Source organism: Vulpes lagopus, chromosome 1 (genome assembly GCF_018345385.1).
Source record: "Vulpes lagopus strain Blue_001 chromosome 1, ASM1834538v1, whole genome shotgun sequence".
Classification (NCBI taxonomy): domain Eukaryota; kingdom Metazoa; phylum Chordata; class Mammalia; order Carnivora; family Canidae; genus Vulpes; species Vulpes lagopus.
In genome coordinates this window covers 6,833,461-6,847,503 of record NC_054824.1, presented here as the reverse complement: position 1 = coordinate 6,847,503, position 14,043 = coordinate 6,833,461, and the positions used below count along the sequence as shown (strand labels likewise).

The following is a 14,043-nucleotide window of genomic DNA, read 5'->3' as shown; positions in this document are numbered from 1 at the left end:
TTATTTTGTGCTCTTCTAACTTGTTTAAGTTTTGCTACATGCAAAAAATGTATTAATAGGGATTTCTGTATAGTGGGATTATAGACCACTTAAATTTTTTTAGTTGGATATTATATAGTACACAAACTATACTAACAAGTTTCATCTGAAAAGTTACTGCTAAGTAGGTTGACAGTAACAGTGGATTTTCCATAGATCCACCTAGAAACTATTTGTATAACATGATTGGAACAGCAGTGGCACTATAAAACCAGTATTCCCTTGTTTCTGTGGAAAAGTGAATATTAAATTATAGATAAGGATGTGGGATGGTTCATTTTCCACAGTCTTAGAAAATCCCTATACTCACATTTATACATACAAGCATATATTTGGTCCTGGGATAGGAAACAGTTTTCCTAAATGAAAAATGCTCTGGCAGGGTGTGGCAAGAGTGGGAATCCAATTTGAATTCTTGTATTAGTTGCTTTAAACAGGACTGTAGGTAATGCTGTGAGAGGGATTTAAGAACCTTTACCCACTAAAAAGCAGGGAGAAGCTAGCAGTTGAATAACTGATTTCTTTGTAAACTTTTTTTTTTTATTAGGAAACTCTTCACAGTAATCAGTTGGTGCTTATTAACATTCTCAAAACATTTTAGTCTTCTAATGATGCTTAGAAGATATGCTTGCTATATAATGAAACTGCAGTTTTATAAGATCCCAAAACAGCTATGGTGTGTAATTTGTGCAATGTTTATATTATACTGTCCTTGGAAAAGATGGAAAATGCATGGCTGAACTAGGAGTACACAGCTTTTCTGGAAAATTATAAAAATGCTAAAGGAATTTTTTTCATGATGTCATTGTTGAAAAGGGATTAATTTTTCTTATAAAGGGCCAGAATACTCTGGATATAATGAAAATATTTAGTGTGTTTGTGGCCTGTGAGTCTAAGACTGAATACTGAGTGTTGGACTAGGACTGCAAATCATCATCCTTGGCAGGAGCAAAGTTTTCTGCTTCTCCTGTTGTGTCTGGACAGTTACCAGGGCCTCTGGTGAATTTAGCAATCTAGTTCTCCAAGTCCCAAAGAATGTTAAAGCATTTGCATGGAGTTGGGGTAGGAGTGGTCTGATCTCACTTGTTGGCAACTGTTTTATTTTGTAATTTTTTACAGGGGAGACTTTTCATATTGGGGGAATCATAAAACATGGTTAAATATAATGGGAAGAAAAGGATTTTTATATCTTTTATAGTTCTTAATACTAAAAATAAAGCAATACCTGTATGAAATTATGTGTGGAGTACATTTAAGAACCAGAAATTAGCCTCTCCGTCCCTGTTTTTGGGCATTCAGAATAGTTTGGTAGACATTCCATTTGTTGTGTTTCAGTGATGCTAAGACACATTTTTCACATTTAAAAAAAGTGCTAAAATAGTGATGTCTTATCATCGTTACTGGCATGAATTAAAGTTGGATTACTTCAGAGAGGATTTGCATTTGCCTGTACCAGTCATTTGCATTACTACCAACCTGAGACCATTTTAAATTAAATTCTCTGTTTAAGAGTTTGTTTTTAATCTCACTAGTAGTATGAATTCAGAATACAAAGCTGTGTAAGAATTGTCTTCGGGATAACTTTTTCTCTACTTGGTGCCTGGTACTTGAAAGATAGAGACCTTCAAATTTCCTTGCTGTCTCTTTCTGCATCATGGATTTATTTTCCATGTATCCTCCTCTTCATCTGTGGCCTTTCTTTTGTTTTAGCTTTCTATGTAAAGTCTCCTGTTTTTTTTTTTTTTCTTGTGATACATAAAATAATAATAGCTGGTGGCTTAGATTTGAGAAAAGACCCATCAGACACTTGGTTAGGCCTTCACTTACCATCCTTCTTCAGAAGTTGTTTACTCTTATGGTAGACACACTTCTGATAAACTTAATGTCATTGGTATACATTTCTTTGTTCATTCCTCATCAGTAATCTTCAAACTTTAATTTACGTAAGAATCAGTTGGGGAGTGAAACCTTTATTTTTCTGGGCCCAGAGATTCTGTTTCTGTGGACCTGGGTGATGCCCTCTAATCTGCGCTATAATAAATACCTTAGGGCCCCTGGGTGGCCCAGTGGCTGAGCGTCTGCCTTTGGCTCAGGTAGTAACCCCGGGGTCCTGGGATCGAGTCCCACGTCCAGCTCCCTGCATGGAGCCTGCTTCTCCCTCTGCCTTTGTCTCTGCCTCTCTCTGTGTGTGTCTCTCATGAATAAATAAATCTTTTTAAAAAATAAAAACCATTTTTCTTCAATGCCAAATTCATCTGTATACAACTGATATGGCTCTGCTAAAGGCAGAATACACTCTGACCCTGGCTACCTGGGTTCACGTCCCAGCTCAGCCACTTAATAGTTATGTGACCTTGGGCAAAGTTACTTAGCTTCTCAGGTACCACATGTCAATGAAAGAAATTTGGGGACACCTGGGTGGCTCAGCCGTTTAGCACTGCCTTCAGCCCAGGGCGTGACCCCGGGGCCCCGGGGTCGAGTCCCACGTCGGGCTCCCTGTATGGAGCCTGTTTCTCCCTCTGCCTGTGTCTCTGCCCCGCCACCTCTCTCTGTCTCTCATGAATAAAAGAAATTTTAAAATGAAAGAAATTTGAATACCTTAGAGGGTCACCTTGATAATTCAGTGGATCCACGCATATAAAGTTCTTTGACTGGAGTCTGACGCATGATAAGCTTGATGTGTTAGCTGTTTGTGTTGTTATTGTTCCACAAGCCCCTCAAACATGACTAAAGTGAATCTTTTTATACCACATCCACCACTCTCCGTCTGTTTTCTTCTTTGACTATAGTTTAATATCTCCCTATCGCTGATTTTCCTCATTCAGGTCATACATTTTATGAATTCAACATCCTATTTATCTCTAATTTGTCCCCTCTTTTGTTTTTGTTTTTGTTTTTAGGGAGTGGGGAGGGGCAGAGGGAGAGGAAGAGAATGTCAAGCAGGCTCCATACCCAGCACAGAGTCCAAGGTGGAACTCCATCTCATGATCCTGAGATCATGACCTGAGCTGACCAAGGCATACAGGCACCTCTTGTCCCCTCCTTTCTATTCCCACTTCTATGGCTTTGGTTCAAGTCTCTATCACCTCTCACAGAGTTTTGGAATAGCTTCCTAAATCGATTCCTAGCCTCTGGTCATTTTTCTTCTTTCACATTTCACAGAACTCTTTATCAAAGGCAGTTTGATCCTGCTGTTCCTCTGCTGGATGGCTATTACTGCCTACCTGGTAAAATCCAAACACATGTACCTGGCATACAAAGCCCTTCCTAGCTAGTTTTTGCAATACCCATTTGTAATCTTCCAGCTGTATATATTACTTGTAGTACAGTGCTCAAAACAGTAGATTCTCTCTTGCTTTCATAACTTTGCATAAATAAACAATACAGCAAGGTGGTTAAAAGTGTGAGTTTGGGACCCAGACTGCCTAAGTCCAAATCTTGACTTTGCAACTTAGCTAGTTGTGTGAACTTGAGCAAAACACTTTTTCTGTGCCAGAGTTTCCTGATCTCTAAAATGGGAATAGTCATGCCTCATACAATTATTATGAGGATCTTACTAAGTTAATTTACATGCGTTTAATAAATGTAAAGTATCATTATTATATTTTTATTATTACCATGCTATTTCCTTTGATTGTACACTTGATCTTCTCTACTACCCATTTCACTTTTGCCTATCAGATCCTACTCATTCATCTATCATATTGCAGTTTAAGAACTACCTCTTTGGGGCATCTGGGTGGCTCAGTCAGTTAAGTGATTGGCTCTTGATTTCAGCTCAGGTCATCTCTGAAATCCCCAGACACTCTTATGATGATCCTCTGGGTTCCTATAGCAGCCCTTTATAGTATAATTAAACTCTGCTGTAAGGACTATCAGTATTTTTCATATGTATTTTTCATCTCTGAATGGCTAGTGAATGAGACTTGTTTTATTGTTTCTTACTGGCTATAAATTGAGAAACCTTATTAGAAAGGGGAATATTCTATCAGCAGCACATAAATACCTCATAAACAGACTGGAAAGCAAGAGATAGCAAAAGGTGAAAAGACAGAAAACAAAATCTGTTAAGTCTGGAACTTTCCAGTGAAGGGACAAGCAGTCCAACAAGTATCAGTTTGGTTCTGTAAGTATCATAGTATATAATTAAAGAGCTATGATAATGTCCTAAGTCATCCCAAAGATTAAATTGTGTTATGTATACTTGGCCTAAAAGAAGGGAAAATAGGTTAAACATTTTAGAAATATTTCTTTTAAAACTAGTTGAAATAAATTTTGGCAATTAAATAGATGAGCTTTAGTTATTTATAATTGTCCAACAGCTCATCCCCCCTTGGGCACCTGCATAATCAGTGCACTCCATAATTCTGACTATTGAATGTGCCCAATCTGTTTATGTGAATAGTGGTAAGTGGGAGGGAGGTAATAGGCTAAGTGAATTTGTGGCAATTAATATGAGTACTGTTAATTTTAAAATTCATTATTCATTGACTCAATTTCTAAATTCTTTATACATTTAATAAGTTTGCCATCAACCTTTCTAAAGAGAAATCATTAGGAAACAGAGTTAAGTTCTACGGGTAAATATAATAAATCTTATATTGCAATATTGTAAGAATATTGAAACTCTTTCAGATTAACTTATTAAAAAGAAAGTTAGAGGGCAGCCCCAGTGGCGCAGTGGTTTAGCGCCGCCTGTGGCCCAGGACGTGACTGGAGACCCGGGATCGAGTCCCACGTTGGGCTCTCCACATGGTGCCTGCTTCTCCCTCTGCCTATGTGTGTCTGCGCCTCTCTCTCTCTCTGTCTCTATGAATAAATAAATAAAAATCTTTTAAAAATAAAAATTAAAAATAAATAAAAAGAAACAACTTTCTGAAGAAATATTACCAGTAATATTTTAAAATCGTAAGCTTTTTGATTTACTTACTTAAGTAAAATGATATTACAATAAGACTTTGTATGCAAAATATATCCTAAGTTACAATATGTGATTATTTTTAAAACTTAGGTTAGTATTTACAGAATTGTTGGGTTTAACCATAATAAACATTAGCATAGAGAAGTAGGGAAAAGTTGTTGATCTAACAAATTAGTTTCAGGGAATTCATTTTATAATTTTTTTTCTTTGATTAGGCCCTGAGGATACAATGCCCCTTTGCAAAACACAGCAGTTTGGACTCCAGGAACTTACAAAAGAAATACACATAATTGCCTTCCCTGAGTTTCTATTGATATAGGAACATAAGACCCTTAAAAATGAGATGTAAGTGCCCCAACAGATATCCATATAAATTATCAGTACTGTACATCTTCAGCTGTTTTCTACTTCTGCAGATATCTAATTAAGAGGAAACTCTTTTTAGTAAAAGTACTTTATTTCTTATTATAAAACTGGTATTGTAAAGAATGTATGAATTGTTTATTGTAAAGAATGTATAAGAAGGTTGAAATAAAATGAAAGTCCCCTGTTGTTCATCTATTAACATTTTATATATTTACTAGTTTTTTATATATACTTATCTTTATCCCTTTTAAAAATTGGACTGTAATTACATAATTTTATATTCTTCTTTACTCACTTTATATTAAATCAGAATTGTTTTCTCATGAACTAAATATTCAAAATAAACTACAGGTAAAGGTGATGGGGAATCTAATCATTTAAGGTAATCTCAGACATTGTAAAGTTCTAAACTTACTAGATTCAAATTCAGTAAGGAAAAATCTAACTTTCAAATCAGATAAAGTATTCATAAGTCTAGATATTTTAGATTCAGCAGTTGATAAGTTCCTTAGAAATCAGTTTTTAGCTCTTATTTCTGACACCGAGTTGAATTAACTGTGTACATATATTAGATGCTATATTTTAATTTACAAAATATTGTAAAAGATTGGCATTACTTTATATTCTTTTTTAAAGACCTAAGTATTGTTGTACTCATGTAATCACATTTCTCCTATCCAAACTCATTTAAGATAATGTGAGGAGAACACTTCCCCAAAGCTATTGACTGGGAAAGAAAATGAGCAGGGCTGATTTTCCGGAGTTCTTACATCTAGTGGCCCTTGAAGACTGGAGTTTTAAAGGTTAGCCAGGCTTGGCTAGGATAGAGCCCTGAGGGCGCTGCCTTGCTCCTGCAAATGCAGGTAAACTACCCAGGGACAGACATGTGGAAATTGCCATCTGAGGAAAGCTTGGGACACACAGTGAGGAGATTATTCACTCTTCTTAGAGTTGTCCCTGAGAGGTGTCTTCACAGAATGCCTCTCCAGGGACAAAGGAGCAGGAGCAGGTGAGCACTATTTCCCTCCCCCACTCCTCAGCATAAACACAGAGCCACCCATGGAGGGCAGCTCACCCCAACACAGGCTGCCTAGCCTGCTTGCACCAAGTCCCATATCCTGTGCTCTGGGGTGATAGCCCTTCACCGTCAAACCTCCCTCAGTCCTAGCATGGCGAGACCCTCCCCCAGATTAGCATAGGGCTCTGCCCACACCACATCCCTAAAGCTTAGCTTGGAGTCTTAAAAGTCAGCAGGCTTGGTTGGGATAGAGCCAGGAGGGCATTGCACTGCTCCTGGAGGAAAGGCAGGCAAACAACCTGGAGGCAGTGTGGGAACAAGTGATCTGAAAAACACCTGGGACTCATGGGGGAGGGGGGGAGATTATCTGCCTTTCTTGAAGTGCTTTCCTGAGAGCAACAGGTATGGAGATCCCTTTCTGGGGACAAAGGAGCAGGCGGGCACCATTTCTGTCCTGTACCCCTCGGCATGAACACAGCCACCTGTGGTAATCAGTACAATGACAACACTGGCTTCCTAATCTGCTTATACCAAATCCCACACCTTTGCATTCTGTTGGTACTCTTTCTTGACCAAGTTGGCTTCAGTCCCAGTGTGGCGGGCTTCTGTTCCCCAGAAGACCAGCATAAACCCCTTGCCCACACCATATCTCCAACCAGTGTTCTGCATGGCTTACAGTTCTACTAGAAGTCATATCAAGTCTCATTTTACAAGCAGACCAGAGCAGACATAGTTAAAACATGCCACTTTCTGGCCAAGGACCAAACATTGCCCATTGCAGGCAAGGAGAGCCTCCTCTGCAGACAACTGGCCTAAAGGATAGAGCAGCCAAAACATAGCAGAGTGCATGCAGCACCCACTAGAAACATTCCCTGAAACACCAGGCCCTGGACACTATGTGACCTTTTCTTCATAAAACCATTACTCTCAGGAGCAGGAAATATAACAGCCTTTTTAACACACAGAAGAAGATGGAGACTTAGACAAAATGCCAAGACAAAGGAATTCATCTTGAAAGAACAAGATAAGGTCATGGCCAGAGATCTGAGTGAAATAGATATAAGTAACATGTATGATAGAGAATTTAAAGCAACAATCAGAAGGATACCTGCTGGGCTTGAGAAAAGAATCAAGATTTTAGGGAGGCCCTCCCTTACCACAGAAATAAAAGAGCTAAAAAACAGTCATAAATGAAAAACTCAATAACAGATTCAAAACAGACTTGATACAATGAGCACAAGGATAGAAGAAGCAGAGGAACAAGTGATATAGAAGATAAAATAATGGAAAATAATGAAGCTGAACAAAAGAGAGAAAGAACTATGGAACACAAGAATAGACTTAGGGAATTCAGTGACTCCATCAAACATAATAACATTTGTATTAAAGGAATCCCAGAAGAAGAGAGAGAGAAAAGGAAGCAGAAAATTTGAGGAAATAATAGCTGAAAGCTTCCCTAATCTGGGAAGGAAACACACCCAGATCCAGGAGGCACAGACCCATCAAAATCAACAAAAGCAGGCCAACACCAAGACATATGGTAACTAAATTTGCAAAATATAGTGACAAAAAAAATCCTAAAAGCAGCAAGACAAAAGAAGTCCCTAATTTATAAGGGAAGACCCATAGGCTAGCTGCAGATCTCTCAACAGAAACTTGGCAACCAAAAAGGAGTGGAATGGCATTTTCAAAGTGCTGAATGGGAAAAATCTGCAGCCAAGAACACTCTATCCAGCAAAGCTATCATTCAGAGTAGAAGGAGAGATAAAGAGTTTCCCAGACAAACAAAAAATAAAGGAGTTCATGAGCACTAATATTTTAATTGAAAATATTAAAGGGGACTCTGAGTGGAAAGACCAAAAGTGACAAAGACTAGAAAAAAACAAAACAAATCTTCAGAAGCAACAGCAAAACAAATAATAAAATGGTACTAAATACACGTCTGTCAAAATTACTCTGAATGTAAGTGGACTAAATGCTCCAACCAAAAGAGGGGGTGTTAGAATGGATAAAAAAAAAAAAACCATCTATATGTTGCCTACAAGAGACTCATTATAGACCTAAAGACGCCTACAGATCGAAAGTGAGGTGATGGAGAAGCATTTGTAATACAAATGGATTTCAAAGGAAAGCTGGAATAGTAATAATTCTACCAGACAAACTAAATTTTAAACCAAAGACTAACAAGAGATGAAGAAGGGCACTATCTCAAGGGACTATCCAACAAGAAGATCTAACAATTATAAATATTTATTCCCCCAACACGGAAGCCCTCAGATATACAAAACAATAACAAACATAAAGGAACTAAATGATAATAATACAATAATAATAGGGGACTTTAACATTCCACTTACATCAATGGACAGGTAATCTAAGCAGAAAATCAACAAAGAAACAATGTCTTCAAACAGCTTTGAAGACAGACTGGACCAGATGGACTTAGTAGATATATTTAGAGCATTCCATCCTAAAGTAGCAGAATTCACATTCTTTTCAAGTCCAGAATACATTACATACTAGGTCACAAATCAGGCCTCAACAAGTACAAAACGATTGAGGTCATACCATGCATATTTTCTGACCACAATGCTATGAAACTAGAAGTCAACCACAAGAAGAAATCTCGAAAGATCACAGATACTTGTAGGTTAAATAACATGCTACCAAACAATGAATGGGTCCACAAGGAAATAAAATAAGAAATTTAAACAAACATGGAAAGAAATGAAACTGAAAACACAATATTCCAAAACCTTTGGGATTAGCAAAAGCAGTCCTAGGAAGAAAGTATATAGCAATACAAGCCTACCTCACAAAGCAAGAAAAATCTTAAACAACCTAATCTTACACCTAAAAAAGCTAGAAAAAGAACAACAAATGAAGCCTAAAGGCAGCATCAGAAGGGAAATGATGAACATTAAAGCAGAAATAAATAGTATAGAAACTGAAAAAACAATAGAACAGATCAATGAAACCAGGAGCTAGTTATTTGAGATTAATAAAATTGATAAACTTTAGCCAAACTTATCAAAAAGAAAATCAAAAGGACTCAAATACAATCACAAGTAAGAGAGGAGAAATATCAACGAACACCACAGAAATACAACCAATTCTAAGAGAATGTTATGAAAAACTATTTGCCAACAAATTGAACCATCTGGGAGAAATGGATAAATTCCTACAAACATATAAACTACCAAAACAGAAACAGGCAGAAATAGAAAGTTGAACAGACCAATAACTAGCAAGGAAACTGAATCAGTAATTAAAAAAAAAAAATCTCCCAACAATAGTCCAGGGCCAGATGGCTTCACAGGTGAATTCTACCAAGCATTTTTTTTTTTTTTTATGATAGTCACACAGAGAGAGAGAGAGGCAGAGACATAGGCAGAGGGAGAAGCAGGCTCCAAGCACCAGGAGCCCGACGTGGGATTCGATCCCGGGTCTCCAGGATCATGCCCTGGGCCAAAGGCAGGCGCTAAACCGCTGCGCCACCCAGGGATCCCTCTACCAAGCATTTAAAGAAGGGTTAATACCTATTCTTCTCAAACTATTCCAAAACATAGAAATGGGAGGAAAACTGCCAAAATCATTCTACGAGGCCAGCATGATGACCCTGATACCAAAACAAGATTAAAACTCCACTAAAGAAGAGAACCATAGGCCAATAGCCCTGATGAACATAGATAAAATACTAGCAAATCAAACTCAACAGTACATTAAAGAATCATTCACCATAATCAAGTGGGATTTATACCTTGGCTGCAGGGGTGGTTTATTTAATATTCACAAATCAATCAACATGATACACCAAGTTAATAAAAAAGGATAAGAACCATATAATATTCTCAATAGATGCAGAAAAAGCATTTAACAAAGTACAACATCCATTCATGATAAAAACCCTCAACAAATTAGAGTTAGAGGAAACATACGCCAACATAATAAAAGCCATATATAAAAACCCACGGTTAAGATCATCCTCAATGGGGAAAACCTGAGAGCTTTTCCCACTGTTGTAATACTGCAAGTCCTAGCCTCAGCAGTCAGAAAACACAAAGAAATAAAAGGCATCCAAATGAGCATTGAGGAAGTCAAACTTTCACTATTTGCAAATGACATGATATTCTATATTTAAAAAATTCAAAGACTCCACCTAAAAAATTGCTAGAACTGATACATGAGTTCAGTAAAGTCAGGATACAAAATAAATATACAGAAATCTATTGCATTTCTATTCACCGATAATGAAGCAGCAGAAAGAGAAATCAAGGAATCAATCCCATTTACAATTGCACCAAAAACCATAAGATACCTAGGAATAAACCAAACCAATGAGGTAAAGTATCTGTACTCTGAAAACTATAAAACACTAATAAAAGAAATTAAAGAAGACGCAAAGAAATGGAAGTGGATTGGAAGAACAAATATTGTTAAGATGTCTATATTACCCAAGCAATGCTGTACACATTTAATGCAATCCCTTTCAAAATACCAACTGCATTTTTCATGGAGCTAGAACAAACAATCCAATATTGTATGGAACCACAAAAGATCCCAAATAGCCAAAGCAGTCTTGAAAAGAAAAGCAAAACTAGAGGCATCACAATTCTTCTATTAAAGGTAGACAACTAAACATTTACTTGTCTCACTTTGACTCCTTCATTACCTCTTTCTCCTACTTTTCCTCCCTATTTCTTTGATCTCCTTTGAGGTATTTTATTCCTTCATTTGCCTTTTAAATGCCAGTGGTCTTTAGCATTCTGAGCTCCACCTTTTTCTCTCCTCTAACTTTATAATTCTTAACCTCAACGTGTCTGTGGGGCACCACAATGGATAGATTTTGAAGTCTTTTTTTTTTTTAATTTTTATTTATTTATGATAGTCACACACAGAGAGAGAGAGAGAGAGAGAGGCAGAGACACAGGCAGAGGGAGAAGCAGGCTCCACGCACCGGGAGCCCGACGTGGGATTCGATCCCGGGTCTCCAGGATCGTGCCCTGGGCCAAAGGCAGGTGCTAAACCGCTGCGCCACCCAGGGATCCCCCACAATGGATAGATAACAGTTGCTTTCTAATGGACAAAGGCATTGAATCTCAGCCACCCCATCCCATGCACACACACACACACACACACACACACACACACAGTGAAAATTGCTAAGCTTTATATTCTTGGGTGATCTAATTGATAACCAAATCTATATCTCTAGATCTAGCCTAACCTGCTTACCTAAACACTGGACCCATATTTCAGTCTGATTGCTGAATAGCTCTGTCTCCAGTACCTCAAACTTAACATATCCAAAGCAGAATTCATTGTCTTCCATTAGACTTGTATCTCCTTTTGTATTATTTCTTTGAGTGCCACTACCATCTCTTCACTTGCCCAAGTGAAAATTTTGATTCTTTCCTCTCCCCCATTTCCCCATTTCACATATCTAGTTGGTTCCTAAGTCCCTTTGATTGTATCTTCTCAGTGTCTTTCATGTTCATCTCAACTACTCCAGTCTTAATTCAGGCCTATATTTTTCCAGTCTATCTCATAGCCATCTGAATTACCTTGTCAGAATGCAAACATTATTTTCCTTTATATCGTTCATTTGCTCCCCATTGCCTGATCCTACAGAAGACAGACTCTTCACTGTGCTGTACAAAGTCCTTTGTGGTTTGGCCTTTGCATACCTTTTTAGCCACCTCTTACTGCCAACAGCTATTCACTGTGCTCCAGCCAAATTTGCTTTGGTCTGTCATGTCCCTCAGGGATTTTTACATTCTATCTTCACTAAATAAATATTTCCAAGTTTTTTTTTGTTCCTGTTAAGCCCCTTGTTTGCTTGTTTTGATCTCTTTCATATCTTTCCTCAATGTTTAGTAAGACTTGATCAAACAACTTATATCTAAGAGTCAGTCACTAAAAAACTGATTGGAAACTCCAAGTCCTTGCAATCCATTTATCTTATCATCTTTAGTATGTTTGTTAACTTGGGCTAGTCGTATCCCCTTCATAAGGATCTTCCCATCTCCCCTTGGATATAATCTAGACTACCAGTGTTCTGAGAGCTGAATAGTCCTACTTTGAGTCTGGTGCCCCACCCTCACCTATGCTGAGTGTCCCTTAATCCAGAAATACTCTATAGTTCCCTCTTCATAGAAAAAACAAAACTTCTAGTCTTCCTCCCAGATAGGGGTAAAGGAGTCTTCTGGCTTCATAGAGAGATGAAGGGAGTTTGGACATACAATTTACTTCTGACCTAAACTTTCATCCTGTTTTCTAATGTTTGGCTCTATCTTAACTATTACTTACAGAGGTGCAGCTAATTCCTGAGCTATTTGGAGATTCTGCAGAGTCAACTTAAGAGTCACTTTTCTTACTTGGGTTAGGAGACTGCCTTTTTTGCATTAGCTAAATCAATTACTATTTGTACATCTGTTTTCTATTTTTCCAAAGTTTTGTTGTCCTTGCAGGCTGATATCTTTTTTAAAAAAAATTAATATTATTTTAGAATTTTTCTAACAGGGAGCAAAAGTTAGTGGGTATGTCCACTCTGGCATATTCACCTAAACTTCTCTTTCAAAACTGTTTGTAATTCTAAATTATTTCTGGCTTTACTTATTTCTCCATCAATCAGGAAGAGTTAGATAATATCTCTTTTGTATTCCCATGACACTCTGTGTATGCTTTTGTTACAGAACTGATCCCGTTGAGTCATATCTTGTTTTTAACTTGTCTCCCCTACCACACATTGTTGTGCAACAGAACTTTTTCATCTGGGAAAACTGAATCTCTATAACTCCCCATTTACCCTTCCCCTCAGCCCCATTCCACTTTCTGTTTCTATGAACTTGACTACTCCAGATACCTCTTGGAATCAAAAAATACATTTTTTTTTTGTCTTTTTTGGGGCTGGCGTAGTTCATTTAGCATAATGTCCTCAGTGTTTATCCATGTTTTAGTGTGTGTCAAATTTTGCTTAGAGCCAAATTAAATTCCATTGTATGTAAATACATTTTGTTTGTCTACTCATGGATATTTGGGTGACTCCACCTTTTGACTATTGTGAGTGATGCCATTATGACAGATATTTTCTCAAGAGATCCTGCTTTCAGTTCTTTTGGATATGCCCAGAATGTCATTGTCTTTTAAGACATTGATTTTTTTTTAAATATTTATTTATTCATGATAGACACAGAGAGAGAGAGAGAGGCAGAGGCACAGGCAGAGGGAGAAGCAGGCTCCACGCTGGGAGCCCGACGCGGGACTCGATCCCGGAACTCCAGGACCATCCGTGCCCTGGGCCAAAGGCAGGTGCTAAACTGCCGAGCCACCCAGGGATCCCCTAAAACGTTGATATTTTTTAAGGAAAATGCTTTCCCCCTCTATAAAAAATAGAATGTTTTTCATTTGGGGCTTTAATGATGTTTTCTTATGTTGAGATTCAGGTTATACATTCCTGGCCAGAATACTGCTTAAGTGACATGTCCTTTTCATGGTTTCACATACAGACACAACATGATGTGTCCATCTTCTTAGGGGTGATGTTAATTTTAATCATCCAATTAAAGTGTTATTCTGTTTCTCTATTATGCAGTTACTCCTTTTTCTCTTGAAGCTTATAAGCAACCTGTAGAGGAGACCATGTAGATATCCCACTCCTTGTCAAAATTTCTACCTTTGAATTTAGCATTAATGCTTC

The 14,043-nt window shown here is 37.7% G+C and overlaps 1 protein-coding gene across 4 annotated transcripts in view; it reads left to right on the top strand.

The window, feature by feature from the left end:
* Positions 1-14,043, top strand: part of CEP57L1 (centrosomal protein 57 like 1) — a 78,068-nt gene that overhangs the window by 20,426 nt on the left and 43,599 nt on the right. The window contains exon 1 of one of the 4 annotated variants that reach the window (XM_041753838.1): positions 5,176-5,305. The exons of the other annotated variants lie outside the window; for them this stretch is intronic. The gene's annotated coding sequence lies outside the window, so the exon portion shown is untranslated. Of the gene's footprint in view, positions 1-5,175; positions 5,306-14,043 lie in introns of those variants that run through there. 4 annotated transcript variants of the gene reach the window in all.